This window comes from Equus quagga, chromosome 10 (genome assembly GCF_021613505.1).
Source record: "Equus quagga isolate Etosha38 chromosome 10, UCLA_HA_Equagga_1.0, whole genome shotgun sequence".
NCBI lineage: Eukaryota > Metazoa > Chordata > Mammalia > Perissodactyla > Equidae > Equus > Equus quagga.
In genome coordinates, this window is record NC_060276.1 from 9,063,915 (window position 1) to 9,082,790 (window position 18,876).

The 18,876-nt window shown below is 32.3% G+C and overlaps 1 non-coding gene across 1 annotated transcript; it reads right to left on the minus strand.

Moving 5' to 3' along the window:
• Nucleotides 1-16,877: 16,877 nt before the first annotated feature.
• On the minus strand, nt 16,878-16,984 carry LOC124246212 (U6 spliceosomal RNA). Its single transcript, XR_006890421.1, has one exon. It is a non-coding gene; the product is annotated as a U6 spliceosomal RNA (small nuclear RNA).
• Nucleotides 16,985-18,876: the final 1,892 nt, after the last annotated feature.

The window sequence follows — 18,876 nt, forward strand, 5'->3', positions numbered from 1 at the left end:
CCAAGATCTGTGGTTGGAATGCTGGAGACCCAGGAGAGAAGATAAGTAGCTCCAGTCCAAAAGCTAGCAAGCTCAAGACCCAAAAGAGCTGATATTTCAGTCTGAATCTGAAAAGCTGAAAACTAGTATCAATGTCCCACTCATGCAGTCACACAGGAGGGGTTCCCTCTTAATCAGCCTTTTTCTTCATTTCAGATCTTCAATTAATTGGATGAGGCCCACCTACATTTGTGTGGGAAATCTGCTTTACTCAGTCTACCAATCCCAATTTTAATCTCATTCGGAAACACTCTCATAGACGCACCCAGAATAATGTTTGGCCAAATGCATAGGTACCCCATGGCCCAGTCAATTTGACAGATAAAATTAACCATCACAAATATGTTAAAGGAAATCCTGGTGAGGTCTCAGAAAGAAAAGAGGAGAACTGTAAAGAAAGCTTCTATCTTCTTGTATAACACATATATGTTGTCATGAACAGAATGTTGATAGAACTATACATATGATAGAAATATGAATTAACAGTGCTTCTGTGATGTCTCAGATAGAAATGAGGAACATGCTGTTGGAGACTTGTAAAAGGTGATCCATTTTACAAAATGATAGAGAACATGGCTGAATTATGTTCTACTGTTATGTGGAAAATAGAACTTGTAAGTGATCAACTTTGATATTTAGGTGAGTAAATTTCTAGGCAAAGCATGAAAGGAGAGACTTAAAATTAATTCTCTTTTTGTTACCATACATATATCTCTGTCTTTAGAAGTAAGTGATGTCTGCAATTCTCAAGTCTTTCTTGGGTGTTACAGCACAAATTGGTTTGCTTGTTGGTTTTTTCCCCTGTACATACTTAAATTTCTCTGGATTGCTAAGTCAATTTCCACTTGTCCATCTGGTTTCCAGCTTCTAAAATACTGTTGCATTTCTTTTAATCTGTTGTTTCTCCTCTTTCTTTGACCTGGAAGATTTATGACTTTAAATAATTTACTGTCATTTTACTGGGGTTTTGGTTGAGAACACAGGTTAATGTGTAGATTAAATTCACCATGTTGAATGAAATCAATGCCTATGACTGACTCCCAGGGATCTTGGAAGCTCTTCATTCTCACATGATAAAATTCCTCCTTTGCTGAATAGCCTTTATGTTGAACATTTGACCTATACTTTTAAGGTGACATCAATCATTAATTTGCTTAGACCAACACATGAGTGAGTTCGATCATTTCTATGCTTTCAAATAGAGTGCACCTGTTCTACTCTGCTATGCATAGTTTGTTTTTTATGTTTACAATAACCATGTGAATTAAGAATTATTTTCCCTTTCTGAGGAAATTGTGACTCAGAGAGTATTTGTAAATTGTAGATGAATACACAGCTAGTAAATGGCAGAGCTAGAATTCAAACACAAATCTTTTTCTAAAATATATTTATAGCAACGTTCCTCATTCCTGTTACTGTACCTGCTCCTGTAAATTTTGTAAATTTATTACAGTTTTTAAAAATCAAATGTTTTTCATATATTTAATCTTTGCTACTGTTGGTAGCTCCAATGGGGAATGATGATGAATCCTAGAATGTGCTTGCCTTTTATAACTCTGTGACCTTTAGGATTGAAAAAAGAAGTTATTGGTTTAAGAATGATTCCTGAATTATTTCTTTCCTCTGTATCCTATAGCACTCACTACTTGCAAGGTCTGCAAAGCAGCTATGTGGGGGAGTGAAGTAGGAGGTGAGTGAGATTATATAATTTGGTTCAGAGATGACATAATTTCTCATTGTTCCCACTGTTTGAGGGAAAAGGAACAAAGGAGAAGACATGTGGGAGTGTAGAAAATGCAAGGTGGAGATATTACGGCTGCAGTATAATCTTCCGTGGGTGTTTAGCCTGGGGACTAGAAGACTAAGGGGAGACATGCTAGTTGTCTTGAAATTTTTGAAGAGCTGTCATGTGGAAGAGGGAGTAGACTTTCCCTGTAGGCCCAGAGGGCATAACTACCATTAAGAGGTGAAAGTTACAGGAAAGAAAATTTTTACTGGAATATAAGGGAGAACTTTCTAATAGTACACAGCATTGGAGCAGGCTGCTACATGAAGTCACAGGAAGTATTCATCCAATGCTGAGCACCTATAAATCAAGGGTCCTGTGGAGGAGACATCTGTAGGAATGGAAAGATGAAGCAGAATCTAATCTAATCTAGCCTCTTCCTAGTTGTATGTCGACCTCTTTCTGTCTTTCTCTCCTTCCTTCCTTCCTTCCTTCCATCTACCTGTCTTTCTATCTATCTATCTATCTATCTATCTGTCTATCTATCTATCCATCATCTAACTTCTAAAGAGACAAGATTGAGAGAAAGGAAGGTTAAGGGTGACAAAGAACAATGTGTGTGTGTGTGTTGAGTATGTTTTAAGGTATTAGGTGTAGGTTCTGTTTATATTTCTCCCCATATGTTTACAAACAAAATAGTGACAAGGATAATTCTGTGATACCATACTAGGCTTCAGAAGCAAATTTCCATAGGAGGAACAACTTTTGGATCAGATATATCCGGGTTCAAATTCTGACTTTATCGTTTTCTAGCTGTATGATCTTGGGCAAGCCATTGAACCCTCATAAGCTGCTATTTCCTTACTATGAAATTTAAATAAAGTATCTTAATTATATGGTTATTGTGAAATTACATGAGACAGGGCACATAAACCACACTGCAAACTGTCTAGTATGTAGTCAGTAATAGCAAATACTTGTTTCATACATTACTTTACCTTGCTTTTCACTGTTTGTACAAACATATCCCATCAAACTGATAGAATTTTAATGTTGTAACTTAAATTTCCAAGTATCTGATGTCAATAAAATGCAACTGCCTTTATGATTTGAGAGAATTTAACCAATCTGAATTTTTCCTCAGAGCCAACTTTTCCCATCCTGTTTGTCTCTTCATGAAAAAAAAAAAAATAACCAGGAGATGTCATTTTCACTTAGCAAATTTTGAGCATAGGCAAGCACTATATGTTTACTAATTTATTGTTGTTTTCAAGTTGTTTTATTAAAGAAAAACAATTTTGGCTCTATAATCCCTAGAGAATATTTTAACTCTTAATTATCTGAAAAAGAGTCTATAGTTTTCTTTTTGACAGCCCTGCTTAATTCTAGATGCTGTTGCTTGCATCTGTGTGGGAAAGTTTATAGACTCCTACTTTACTTCAGAACTAAAAATAGAACTACATAATATAATCAAATTTTATACCTCTGATTGTGCTATAATGAAATGCTTAAAAGTTCCTTTAGTGCACTAATAACTATGTATTTAAAAGTGCCAGGGAAACTTCATATGTGTTGATGTGTATATGATTTCAGGGTTGATCATGGCAAATATACGAGGTGTGCACATTACACCGTTTATGCCTGATTAGTTACTGAAAGGTGTGTGTGTGAGTGTATTTATATGTGTCTATGTGCTTATCCTCACTTTCTGTTCTAGTCTAAATGATGCAGATTTTGAGTGTATGTGTGCTTCCAGAACCTATATCTGGCTAACCAATGAGGAAATGTTTGTTTAAATTTTGCTGCTACATTAATTATTTCTGATTGAATCGCCTGGTTGGTCATATGAATCATGAATTAGATTCTCAGGTTAATATGACTAAAAATGTCAACTAGTAAATATTTTTAATTTAGTTAATTTCTTTCTAGGTCTTATCAATATTTCTTCTTAATTTAAAAATTTGTTGATTAAATTATAATGGTGTCAGAAAATATTGAAAAGAATAATGAAGAATATGAAAATAATTCAATATTTTAAAATTCAGACAAATCAAGTTATAAATTTTATTATGCTTTATTCCAGTTGTGTCTTTGTGCGTGTGTAGCAGATGGAAGAAAATAGCCATGGGAAGTGACATGTAAATGAGATTAAGCCATCAGGAGGATAAAAACATTAGAATCGTAAAAGTCAGAAAAACACTAATCTTTAGTAATTTCCTGTAATCTGGAGGGGATCTTTGTATTTCCACAGGACACGTGAAAGGGGTTGATAATGAAATCTCGTTTTTACACTAAAAAGGCAGAAAGTGCCAGCTGATATATGGCTGTAGATAAAACCATGTAAAGTTATAGAGTTTATATCCTGATGCTTCACGTAATAGATTATCACAAGCTTTCCTTTGTCTTTCGGTAATGACTGAAAATGTGACTTTTTTTAGAGAATAGATTATAATGTATTTATTGATTCATTTATTGACCATATAAATTTTCTTTGTTCATTTATATTAACAGTGCTACAGTGAAAATACATGTACTCAAATATTTTCATACATCTACTAATTTCTGATAATTATATTTCTTATGCATTTAGTAGATAGTAGATTAAAGCATATTAAAATTTTAAATTGCCTTGATTCTTGTTGCCACATTACTTTCTAGAATATCTGTGCCAATCTATACTTCTACTTGGAAGGTAATATGAAAAAAATTAGATGCCACTGAACCCAATAAGGATGACAATATAAATAGAAAGTAGAAAAAGACCCGTGGTATATTCAAACAGTAGCATTACCATACAAACTTTAAAATAAAAATGTTTTTTGCTTTCAAGAAAATAGTGAAAATATTGGAAAAAATAGTGGAAATTATGAGGAAGTTAAAAAATAATTATAATATGAGAAGGAACAAAATTTATATTCGAGAAATACAAAAAACAGTATCTGAGACTAAGGCCATATTATATATGTTTAACAGAAGACCGAAAATAGCAGGAGACAAATGAGTAAAATGGGAAAGATGTCATTTGAAAATAGTTAATATGAAGCACAGAACAGAAAGAATTTTTAAAAATGGACATAGTATAAGAAAAATGTGGGTACAGTAACAAAAAGAGTGTAACATGTGATTGAGTTTCAGAAAGAGAAGAGTGAGAAAATGGAGCAGATGCAGTATTTGAAGATGTGACAACGAAAGTTGATAGAAGGCCTCAACTCACAAATGTAAGAATCCCAGTGAATTCCAAGCAGAATAAATATGAATAAAACCACACATATGCACTTCTTAGTCAAATTTCTGAAAGACAAAGCCAAAAAAATCCTAAAAAATAGAAAAAAAGACATACAAGATTACTTTAAAATGAGCATCAGTAAAACTAACAGCTGGATTTTCTCCAAAAGCAAAAGAAGCCAGAAAAACAATTGAAAGGCATTGTTAAAATGCAGAAATACAACAAAATCCCAACAAACAAAAGAGGAAACCAACCTATGATATTAGTCCCATGTTGGTCCATTTGGGCTGCTATAATAAAATACTACAGAATGAATAGCTTATAAACAATAGAAAATCTTTTGTCACAGTTCTGGAGGTTGGGAAGTCGAAGATCAAGGTGCCAGCAGATTCAGTGTCTGGTGAGACCTCACTTTCTGATTCGTCGATGGCACCTTTTTGCTGTGTCCTCAGATAGTAGAAGGGGCAAGAAAGCTATTGGGGGCCTTTTTCTATAAAGGTACTAATTCCATTCATGAGAGCCCCGCTCATAACATAATTATCGCCCAAAGGCTCCACCTCCTGATAGCATCACCTTGGAGGTTAGGATTTCAGCATATAAATTTTGGGAGGACACAACCTTCAGACCATAGTAATCGCCAATGAAAATATTCTTCAAAATTGAAAGTTAAATAAGCCATTTATCAGGGAGCTTGCCTGGTGCCTTTGTGGTTGAGTTCATGTGTTCTACTTCAGCAGCCCGGGGTTCACAGGTTCAGATCCTGGGCATGGACCATTCATCACGCCAAGCTGTGGCAGTATCCCACATACAAAATAGAGGATGATTGCCATAGATGTTAGCTCAGGGACTATCTTCCTCAAGCAAAAACATGAAGATTGGCAACAGATGTTAGCTCAGGGCCAATCTTCCTCACAAAAAAAAAAAAGAGTAAAAAAGAAGTCATTGTCAAACAAAAAATGCTGAGAGAATTCATCAGAAGAACTGCTTAAAAAGAAGCACTTAAGTGAATTCTTCAAGCTGAAATTAATGATACCACATGGAAAGAACTGCAGGAAAATATGAATGGCATCAGTACCTTCAATATATGGATAATTATAAAAGAATATTGTTGACATAATAATAATGTCTTGTGAGGTTTATAATAAACGCACATGGCAAAGATCAGACAAAGCATGGAAGGAAGGTGAATAGTTGTATATACTTTTGTAATAATCTTGTATTTTATAGAAATAATAGAATACTACAGAAAAGGTTAAATTATAATAGCTTAAAAATGCACACTATAATCTTAAGATGCTAATAAATGATTAATAATAGAATGAATAACAAAAACTAATGTAAGAGAAAAATTGTATATGAATGTATGATTTGTTGAAAAGAAGTAAATTTACTAAAAATAGGACATAAGAAAATAATTAGAAAATGTTTGACTTGAGCTTACCTATATCAGTAACTGTTTTAAATATAAATGTACTAAACATTCCATTAAAAGGCAAAGATTGTCAGAATGATTAAAAAATGCAACTATGTGCTGTTTAAAAGGGAGATACATTAACTATAACACAGAGTGTTTGAAAGAAAAAGTATAGAAAAACTATACCATGTGGAATGTCATCTAGAGAAAGTTAATGTAGCTAAATACAAAAAAAAAATCAATATAGTAAACCTTGTCAAAATTAGGAGCTTTTATTTTTTGAAAGGGAAACATACACAGCAAGAAGATAATTAAAATATGTATTTAGCAAATGACTCTATCCAGAATGTGTAAATAAATCCTGGAAGTCAATAAGGACAAGACAGACAACCCAATTTAAAATTAAATGGTGAAAGAACCTGAACAGGGCATTCAGAAAATAGCATATCTCCATGACCAATAAGCATATGAAATGATATTTAACATTATCAGCCATCAATTAATTGCAAATAAAGGTCACAATGATATTACCACACCTGCCATATGACTAAAATTGAAAAGACAGATAATACTAAGTGTTGGCAAGGATGTGAAAGAACTGGAACACTCATACTTTGCTAGTGGAAGGATAAATTGCTGTCAGCTTTTCAGAAATCTGATTGGTGGTTCCTGCTATATCTTGGAATACATACGTTTGTTGACCCAGCAATTTCACTCCTTGGTGTATATCCAAGAAGTATGAGTTCTTATGTTCATCATGATATGGTTGGGAATGTCCATAGCAGTTTTATTCATTACAGCCCTAAACTGGAATCAACCCAATTGTCCATCAATTAAAGAATGAATAAATAAATTGTCATATAGTCATATAATGGAATATTGCATGGCAACAAAAGAAATGAACCACTGCCACATGCAACAATGTGAAAGAATTCTATAGCCATTACATTGAGTTAAAGAATCTTACTACAAAATAATACCAGCTGTAGAATTCAATTCATATGAAGAAGGCAAAGCAAATGCACGGTGATAACAATTAGAATGGTGATTACTTTAGGGATGGCGTTGAATGGGTGGTGTAAGAGGGAAGCATTCTGGGTGCTAGAAATCTATTTTATTATCAAGCTAGTGATTACACAGATATATTCATCATGTTGTCCCTTAAGATTTTTCTTTTTATATGTTATGCCTCAATACAATATAAAATAAAATAGGTTCAGGAGTTAAGGAAAACAGGAAAGGTATCACCGCATCTAGTTGAAAATGAATACAATCAACTGAAAAGGATTGAATACTTCGTGTAAAAGTATAATGATATTTAAAATATAAGTATTAGAAAAACTGAAAAGAGATGAAAACTCCTCCAAATTCTTGCATACAAGAAAGTAAAACAATAAACAAAATTCCCAGATTCATTATTATGAAATACTAAGATAAAAAAGAGGAATTAACAAGAAACAGCATACTGGAAATAAGACGTCTGTTAAGAACAAATTTATGTCTTATCAATACACATAAATGAGATAAGTAAGCATCATCTACTAAAGGAAAATGAAAACGATGATTAAAACCATAATAAAAATATAGGCTATATATATAAGACACACCTGAAAATATGGCTTATAAAGTTTAACTATGGCAAGAAAGCAAAAGAAACCAATACAATACAGAAGAAAGAAAGGAAAATCTTCATGTAATATCAGACATGTATGAATTCAAGTCAAAACGATCATAGATTATCTAAAAACTACCTACAATAAACAGTATATCAGAAGCTCTGTGATCTAGAATAAACAGGACAGCTATAGGAGAAGAGACATTGTGACCACAGGATGGAATGCTACTGGAGACCCTGCATTAATCTGTGACCTAGAAAGAGCTGTATACATTCTTTCACTAGCTCGGGAGGCAAAAAGGAAGCTTGCATCTGCCTGTGCCTAAAGAAGGGTAAAAGCAGCTGAGTGAAATTAAAGAACTAGAGCTATGGCATATGCAGTGTTGAAATACAAATTAACAACTCCTTCCTGGTGTATGACTTTTCTAAGAGAAGTTAGCATTAAAGTGATATGGGACCAGTGACAGTAGAGGGCAAACCAATCAAAGCAAATGAGGAACGAATCTATAGCAACAGTTTGACAGAATGAACAATACGGGAATTTCATATATCAAACAAAGCCCACTGATTACAAGCTCACATCAGAAAGCTGCAAAGCACATTGAAAAAACAAATCACCATGAGGATGAATCTAGTAGACAGTATATATGTTATACTATTAATTGTGTATACATAATGAGGATGGCTTACATGATCTATGTCAATATATGCTTTCTATGCATCCATTGTATCTAGAAGGAAACACAAGAACTTCATAAAATGATTGTGTGTCTTGAGAAGGACAGAGGAATGAGGAATTGAAAGGAAAGTAGAACTACCTTGATATTTTTACTTGAATTTTTATTTTATAATGGGCTCTTTCAGTGTATCCTAAACATTTGAAAAGAACAAAAATACAGACCTAAAGACATTTAAGACCTAAACAATAGTTTGGTTGACTTTATTCAAATTTTTAATGTACAGATAATCACTTTGTTATTAACAACTGACCTAGAAACATAGATAAAAGGCTAAGTAAAATAGAAGACAGAAGAGCTAAATAGCTAAGAGCTAAAGGTATAAAACTGTTAGAGGAAAACAAATATTTAAATATTTGTGACCTTGGATTAGATAATAGTTTATTAGATATGACATCAAAAGAACAGTGATAAAAGAAAACGTATAAGTTGATGTAAAAAATAAAAAAATTTTTGTTCCTGAAAGGATACCATCAAGAAAGTGAAAGCTCGGCTTAAAAATGGGAGAAAATATTTGCAATTTATACAACTGATAAGGGACTTATATCTAGAATATATATATTTTTTAAAAAGTTCCAAAACTCAATAATAAAAAAACAACTCAATGAAAATATAAGCAAAGAATCTGAATATATATTTCTCCAAAGAATATATACAAGTGGCCAATAAACAAATGAAAAGATGCTCAAAATCATTAGCCATAATGGAAATGCAGAGCAAACCACAATGAGCTACTACTCCACTTTGACTAGGATAGCTGTAATCAAAAGAGATAATCACAAGTGTTGGCAACAATGTAGAGAAATTGGAACCTGAGTGAAATATAAAACATGTCTACACAAATATGTGTGCATAAATGTTCACAGTATCATTGTTTATAATAACGAAATGATGAAAACACCACAGATACCCATCAAGTGATGAATAAAGAAAACGTGGTATATCCATACAAAGGAGTACTTTTCAGCAGTACAAAGGAATGAAGTAATGATACCTGCTACAATATGGATGCACTGTGAAAACATTATGCTAAGTGAATTAATCCAGAAACAAAAGGCCACACATTGTATGATTCCATTTATAAGAAATATCCAGATGTCCAGAATAGGCAAATCCATAGATAAAGGGAAGTAGATTGCTTATTGCCAGAGCCTAAGGGAGACAGGGTAAGAGATTGGAGGAATTAGTAGTGATTGCTAATGGGTATAGGGTTTCCCTCTGGAGTAATGAAAATGTCCTAAAATTATTTGTGATCTTGGCTGCACAACTCTATGAATATACTAAAATAAACATCGAGTTGAATAGTATGTTATGTGAATTACATCTCATTAAGCTAAGTAATCATTCTGAGTTCACCATAACCCTATAGAGAGAATTGGATAACCCTATAGGGAGAATAGTATATGAAGACAGGAAAATATAAGCCTATCCTGTCTAACTATATGAATAATCATTAATAGTATATTTGCAGAGACAATCAATGTGTTAAAAAAAGTGACAAATGTGACAAATTGTGATCAAACAGCATTTGTACTAGTAGTTCAAAGATGTCTCAATATTAGGAAAATTTTAGATGTAAAACACTACATTATCATATAAAAAGAGAAAATCCATACAATTCTTTCATGGATTCTGAAAAGGCTTTTGTTACTATTCAATCTGGAACTTCCAGTCCCGATATCATGGTGAATTAAACTAAAATGCTCAGAGACCCTTTTATTTAAAAAGCATGCTGGATAAAATGTGAGAAAAATTTTCAGAGCTTAGTTTGCAAAAAAAAAACACAAAAAACAAAAAAACCCTGAAAACACCAGGTGCTATAAATAAAGGGGGAACTAAAAGCTGGAGAGAGAAGTGTACAAGCTGACACTGCAGATGCTCCCCAGGATGAGTGGGGCAGTCTAACAACTCAAATACAGGTGGTAGAGATTAACGACGTTCATTGTAACAGCCAAATTTACAAGGCCTTGCCCTTTGCAACGTTGGACATTAGAAATTAAAGCCCATTATATAGCCAGAACTTAAATAAAATTATATAGACTGAAAAAGAAAAATAAAAACTCTCTTTATTTGATTATTGGATGATCACGGATGTAGAAAATACTACAGGAATGCAGGGAAAAGCTAATGCTAGTAAGTGATGTTTTTCAAGTTTTCAGCATACAGAATGAATATATAAATATCAATTGTTGGTCTGCATACTAGCAACAATCAATTGGAAAAAAGTTAAATGACATTTATAATGGCATAATAAAACATGAAATACTTAAGAATAAATCTAACAAAATATATGTAAGACTTATATACTGAGAACTATAAACATTGCCGAGAAAAATTTAAAAAGTCACGAATTAATGGTAAGATATATGGCATTCATGAATTTGAAAACTCATTATTAAGATGTCCATTTTTCCTAAAATGCTAAATAGATTTAATGTAATGCCACTAAAAATATCAGGGTTTTTTTTTTGCAGAAATTTTTAAGCTGATTCTGAAAAATATATGAAAAAGCAACAGGCTGGTGGTGTTAAAACGATTTTGAAACAGTACAAAGTTGTAAAACTTACAATACCGAGTTTCAAGGCTCACTATAGAGATGCTCTACACGGGCAATTGAGTTTTTGACTAAAGCGCCAAGATAACTCAATGTGCAATGGATCATCTTTTCAACAAATTGTGCCCGAAAAACTAGATATCCATAGGTAAGAAAATCAGCATTGACCCTTATCTCACATCATATACAAAAACAACCTCAAAATGGGTCATAGACCTAAACACAAAAGCTAACATTGCAAAGCTTCTAGAAGAAAATATGGGAAAATCTTGCTGACTTTGAAGTAGGCAAAGGGTTCTTAGACATCACAAAATATCATTAATCGTAGAAGAAAGGAAATTGATGAATTGGAAACATTTATTACATATGCTCTTTGGGAGACAATTTTAAAAATGAAAAGTAAAATTGCAGATTTGGAGAAAATATTTTCAATATATGTCTGACAAAAATCTTATTTACAGCTTATACAAAGAAGATTTAAAGCTCAGGAATAAGAAAAGAAAACAGTAAAAAAAAAATGGGCAAAAACCTTTGACAAGCCAATTTACAAAAGAATAAATACGAGTGACCGATAATCACGTTAAAAGTTGCTCAATATTATTAGTCCCTGGAGAAATGAAAATTAAAACTGCGATGAGATGCCACTACACACCCACTACAATTGCCAGAAATAAAAGACTCAATTGAAAGCGTCTGTGAGAATGTGGAGCAAGCAGCACACCCATATATTGCTGATAGGAATTGTAATAGTACAACTTTGGACAACATTTTGCAAATTTTCTTATAAAATAAAAAATACACTTAGTATATGACACAACAATTTACCTAAGAGAAATAAACACACATTTCCAGACAAATTTTCCACAAATGTTCATAGAATATTTATTGTATAGCCAGAAATTGAAAATAACTGATGAATGGAAAAACAAACTGGCTCATCCAAACAGTGTATACTGGGATGAATAGTGTTCCCCCTAAAATTCATGTCCACCTACAACCTGTGAATGTGACCTTATTTGGAAGTAAGGGCTTTGCAGTGTAATCAGGGTAAATTGAAGTCATACTGGATTAAAGTGAGCCCCAATCTAATGACACGTGTCCTTTTAAGATTAAGGAAATGTCGACAACAATACAGAAGGAAGACAGCCATGAGAAGACAGAGGCGGAAATTAGCTATGCTGCCACAAACAAAGGAAAACCAAGGATTGCTGGAAAACACCAGAAGTGGAAGAGGCAAGGAAGGATTCTTCCCTACAGCTTTCCGAGGGAGCACGGCTCTGCAAATACAGTGAGTGATTTTGGACTTTTAGCCTCCAGAATTATGAGACAATAAAATTCAGTTATTTTAAGACACCCAATTTGTGGTAATTTGTTACAGCAGCCTTAGGAAAGTAATCTACAACAAAATACTACTGAAAATAAAGTACTACTGAAAAAAAAGAATGAACTACTAATACAGAAAACATGGATGCATCTCAAAAACATGCTAAAAAAAGGAGGAATGAAAAATAAATTTTGTATGACTTACTTTATATGAAATATTAGAAAGGTAAAAATCTAGTAAGATAAAGCCTATCCGTATTTTCCTGGGTCCAGGTCTGTGAAGAATTTACTGAAAATGAGCATGAGGTAGCTTTATGGAGTAAAGACAATATTCTATTTCTTTTTTTACGATCATAAGTATGTATACATTTAGCAATACTAATCAAATTGAACACTTAAAATGGTTGCATTTTACACTATCCATATTATACTTCAATAAAGTGTAGTTTCAAAGTCAAAATAAAAATAATGTACACTCGTAGAAAATTTGAAAATAAAATTAAAATAAAAAGGTCTCATAATTCTATTAGATAGAAGTAAATGACTGTTGAATTTTGACATACCTGAGATCATATTTTATGAAATTCAATTCTATTTGATCTCACTTCACATATCAAACAGTTTCCCAAATCAATAAATATTGTCACAGAAATATAATTTTGTTATCTGCATGATAGTCCCATGGTGTTATTATATCATTTCTTTAAATTTTCCAATACTTTCAATATGAACTTTTAATAGTTTCTTTTTTGCTTTTAATTATTTAGTTCATCTGTGATTTATTTTGATGTGTGGTTTTCAAAACATAAATAATTATCAATGGTGTTTTGCAAGCAGATATTGGCTTTTTTAAATTTCATAATTATTTGAAATAACCTCATCATGTAATACAGTCATGAATATTCTCGACTCTCTGGACATTACATTCGAGTCCATGGCTGTGTGTCTCTAGGCTTCTGTCAATACATCCACTGTTCATTTGCTTATTTATATGCTTTAGTAATCACTTGTCCAAGATTTTTCCTCTTGGTTTTAATAACTTTTAAAAATTCATCTAATTTTAGGTGAAATTCAGAATACCTTGTGATGTCTTAAAAATAATAAAGATGTACTGGTTACTTTTGGAGAAATTGATATCTATATAGGTTCAAGTGGTTCCAGTGAGTAAGATGGAATTCTGGAAGTGCTTTTAAGTCTGTCAATAAAATTTTTTAGATTTCTTAAGATACTATTTTTGTATTAATTTTATTTTACTATTTTATTGCCATTTTGAATAAGATCTATTTCAACTATATTTTCTCATTTATAAGGAAATTACTGATTTTGTGTTTTGAGTTTATAACTATCCATCTTCCTTTGCTTATACTTGTAATATTTTGTAGTTGCTTCTCTTGCATTTTTTAGTTAGGTAATCATATCACCTTAAAATAATCATTATTTTATCACCAATTTTCCTAAAGTTAAATCACTTTCTTCTTATAGCTTAGGTAAGTCATTCAGACTAATATTAGACAATAGTTATGATAGTAGACATCATTTGTTGTCTTTTATTTCAATGGAAAGAATATCGGCTTTTGAATTAAGATAAATATATTTTATCATTGACAGAAAGATAGTCTTGCGTTATGGCTAAGAGTACGGCCTTTAGAGTAATTCTGTATTTACTAGTTGACTGATTTTCTGTAAGCTACTCAATCTTCTGAAACTGCATCTTCATTTGAAACAAAGTTGTTGATAGTGTCTATCTTATAGGGTTATTGTGAGTATTAAATGAGATAACAAATGTAAAATGTCTGCTACAGTGATTGACGTATAGTAAGGGCTCAGGATTATTATAGTGGGTACAGATACTAAATGAAATATCTTTTAGAATTCTCCTGAGGAAATTAAACCTTTTTTTCTCATTCTCCCTACTTATAGATAATAAAATATGATTATGTTAATATATTAATAAAATTAGTAACATTAAGTCATTTATTGATGGGATAGAAATTTACTCGTCATAGAATAACATCTTTAAATACACAAATGGATTTGGTTTGCTGAGATTGTATTAAAATTTTTTTAATCAGTATATGTATGATTAATCTATGTAAATTTCTACTATTTTTATAAGGTCGTGGTTTTAGGCTTAAACTTGCTTTGTAAAATATGAATTTTAGTTCTTTTTATGTGATGGAACAGTTAACATAGTATAATAATTATCTATATCTTGAAATTTTAAATAAATGTTTGATAAAACAATATTAACCTAGGGCTATATTTGAGGTAATATTTTAACTTTTTCAGTATTTTGCCTTGTCACTGTCTTGCTCAAGTGTTTTACATCAGGTTAATTTGTATCTTTTGTAAAAAATTGTCCTTGCAATTGAAACTTATATTTATTACTATACAATTATCAATAGTATTTTCTTATAATTTAAAAACATCTTCTTTATTAAGGTTTTATTTTTTCTAATTAAAATTTGGGTTGTGTTCATTTTCTCTTCTTGATTAAAATTGCAAGACCTCTATTTTTTATGATTTATGTTTTTTCCTATATATGTTATAAAAAGGAGTACATTATATTGTGCATACAGGTTTTTATAACTTTTTATTGAGATTATGATAGTTTACAACCTTTTGAAATTTCAGTTGTTCATTGTTGTTTGTCAGTCGTGTTGTAGGCACACCACTTCATCCTTTGTGCCTACCTCCCACCCCCCCTTTCCCCTGGTAGTCACTAATCTGTTCTCTTTGCCTACATGTTTATGTTCCACATATGAGTGGAGTCATACAGAGATTTTCTTTCTCTATCTGGCTTATCTCCCTTAACATAATACCCTCAAGGTCCATCCATGTTGTTGTGAATGGGACGATTTTATCCTTTTTATGGCTGAGTAGTATTCCATTGTGTGTGTATATATATACCATATCTTCTTTACCCAATCATCAGTTGATGGGCACTTAGGTTGCTTCCACATCTTGGCTATTTTAAATAACGCTGCAATGAACATAGGGTTGCATGGGGTTTTGGAATTGCTGACTTCAAGTTCTTTGGATACATACCCAGTAGTGGGATGGCTGGGTCATATGGTATTTCTATTTTTAATTTTTTGAGAACTCTCCATACCGTTTTCCATAGTGGCTGCACCAGTTTGCATTCCCACCAGCAGTGTATGAGGGTTACTTTTTCTCCACAACCTCTCTAGTATTTGTTACTTTTTGTTGTGGTTATTTTTGCCATTCTAATGGGTGTAAGGTGATACCTTAGTGTAGTTTTGATTTGCATTTCCCTGATGATCAGCGATGATGAGCATCTTTTCATGTGCCTATTGGCCATCCATATACCTTCTTTGGAGAAACGTCTGTTCATGTCCCCTGCCCATTTTTTGATTGGGTTGTTTGATTTTTTTGTTGTTGATTTGCGTGAGTTCTTTATATATTATGGAAATTAACCCTTTGTCAAATATATGACTTGCAAGTATTTTTTCCCAATTAGTGGGTTGTTCTTTTGTTTCAATCCTGTTTTCCTTTGCCTTGAAGAAGCTCTTTAGTCTGATGAAGTCCCATTTGTTTATTCTTTCTATTGTTTCCCTTGTCTGAGACAACATGGTTTCTGAAAAGATCCTTTTGATACTGATGTCAAAGAGTGTACTGCCTGTATTTTCTTCTGGAAGCCTTATGGTTTCAGGTCTTAGCTTTAGGTCTTTGATCCATTCGAGTTTATTTTTGTGAATGGTGAAAAAGAATGGTCAATGTTCATTCTTTGACATGTGGCTGTCCAGTTTTCCCAGCACAATTTGTTGAAGAGATTTTCTTTTCTCTATTGTAGGCCCTCAGCTCCTTTGTTGAAGATTAGCTGTCCATAGATGTGTGCTTTTATGTCTGGGCTTTTAATTCAGTTCCATTGATCTGTGCACCTGTTTTTGTACCAGTACCATGCTGTTTTGATTACTGTAGGTTTGTAGTATGTTTTGAAGTAAGAGACTGTGATGCCTCCAGCTTTGTTCTCTTTGCTCAGGACTGCTTTAGCAATTCAGGGTCTTTTGTTGCCCCATATGAATTTTAGGATTCTTTGCTCTATTTCTGTAAAGAATATTGTTGGGATTCTGATTGGGATAGCGTTGAATCTGTAGATTGCTTTAGGTAGTATGGACATTTTAACTATGATTATTCTTCCAATCCATGTGCATGGAATGCCTTTCCAACTCTTTATGTCGTCATCAATTTCTTTCAGGAAAGTCTTGTGGTTTTCGTTGTAAATAATATGGAACACTTCACGAATTTTCATGTCATCCTTGTGCGGGGGCCATGCTAATCTTCTCTGTATCATTCCTATTTTAGTATACGTGCTGCTGAAGCGAGCAGTGCATACTATTTTATAAGCTGCTTTTTTTCACTTACTTTCTTTAGATATCATTAACTTTACTTTTACACTATAATTTTTGTATGTATGAAGTTTTATGGGGTTTTTTTGGTAACAGTTTTATAGAAATAGTTACCATATAATTTATACATTTAAAGAGTACAATTCAATCATTTTAGTACATTCAAAGAGTTGAGCAACCATTAATAGAATCAGATTTTGGACATTTTCATTACTCCAAAATAAAACCCCCCACCCACTTTTTTAAATGCTAGCATGGCATTGCATTAGGTGGACACACTGTCTTTAATTGTTGACAGTTAGATGGTTTCTAAATTATGATATTATAAATAATATTCTGATGAACATCCTTGTAGTCAAAGTTTATGTAAGAAAACCCTAAGTATAAATGCAAAAATTACATTATATACCAAAAGCTTTAAAAATCTGTATAACTTTTGACAGAGAAATAGTTATGTTCGAAATTGTCCAACGCTTGGTATTAGCATTAAAAAAGCAATGTCTGAAATTTAATAACTGAAAAATGATATTACAATTCTATATTATTTTGTCTTCCTTCAGATGTTATCAGGTGGAATATATTTTCATATGTTTATTGACTGTTGTGCTGTATTTTATGCTTTACTAGTATATTAAAAGTTTTTTTTTGTTTTTGTCCTTTTCATCTTTCAAGAGTAATTTTGTTTCTTTTTCAATTGCTATATATCTTATTTCAGTTGTTTATCCGTTTTCTTTTTTCAATTTAGGCAATACTAAGCTTCTTTTTTTCAAACGCTTTTAGTGACGATGCAGTTGTGTTTTAACTTGTTTAGGAATGACCATATTCCTAAGTTATTGAGAATTTGTTTTTCATCAGACGTAGTAATTGAATTTTACAGGTTCATTGAGAAGTTAAGAAAACATACTTAATCTTAGTAATGTGTCTCAGTCATTTCATTATGATGCCAACAGTATCAAATTGGGCTCTAAATTTGCATTTAAGTATTGACAAAATTGAGCAATGAATATAGAAAACTAGATGTATTACATAGCTTCATACGTTGGCTGACTTTTAAGGGCTTTAAAGCAATTTATGAGTTGCTTAAAAAGTTAAACATGGACTTAGCATATGACTCAGCAATTCCACTCCTAGATCTATACTGAAATGAAATAAAAGCAGGTATTCAAAGAAATACTTGTACACAGATGTTCATAGCAGCACCATTCACAGTAGCCAAAAGGTGAAAGCAACCCAAATGTCCATCAACTGGTAAATGAATAAACAAAATGGTGTATATCCATACAATGGAAATTTTGTAATCATAAAAAGGAATAAAGTACTGATACAGGCTATAGCCTGGTGAATCTCAAAAAATCTGTGATAAATGAAAGAAACCAGACAAAAGACATCACATATTGTACGATTTTATTTATGTGGAATGTCCAGAATGGCAAATCCATAGAGACAGAAAAAAGATTGGTTTTCGTCAGGAGTTGAGGGAAATGACCGCTTACTGGGTATAGTCTTCTTTGGGAGTGATGATAATATTTTTAGAACTAAATAGAGGTGATGTTTGCACAGCATTGGGAATATACTAAATACCACTGAATGGCATACCTTGAAATGACTAATTTATGTTATGTGAATTTTACCTTTATTAAAAAATAAATAAATGTGATTATAGGAGGAACATCAATGAATTTGAAGATATACTTAAAATGAACTCATGTGGGGTTAATTGATGTTGTTTCTCTTTTCCTTATTCACTTTACTAAATTCATGGTTTTACTTAACCCAAGAATTATAAGAACTGATCTAAGAAATCATTAAATACAAAGTTCTCTCAGGAGGAAAAATGATGCTTAGGTCTTTGTTTCAGGAGTAGCTATCAGT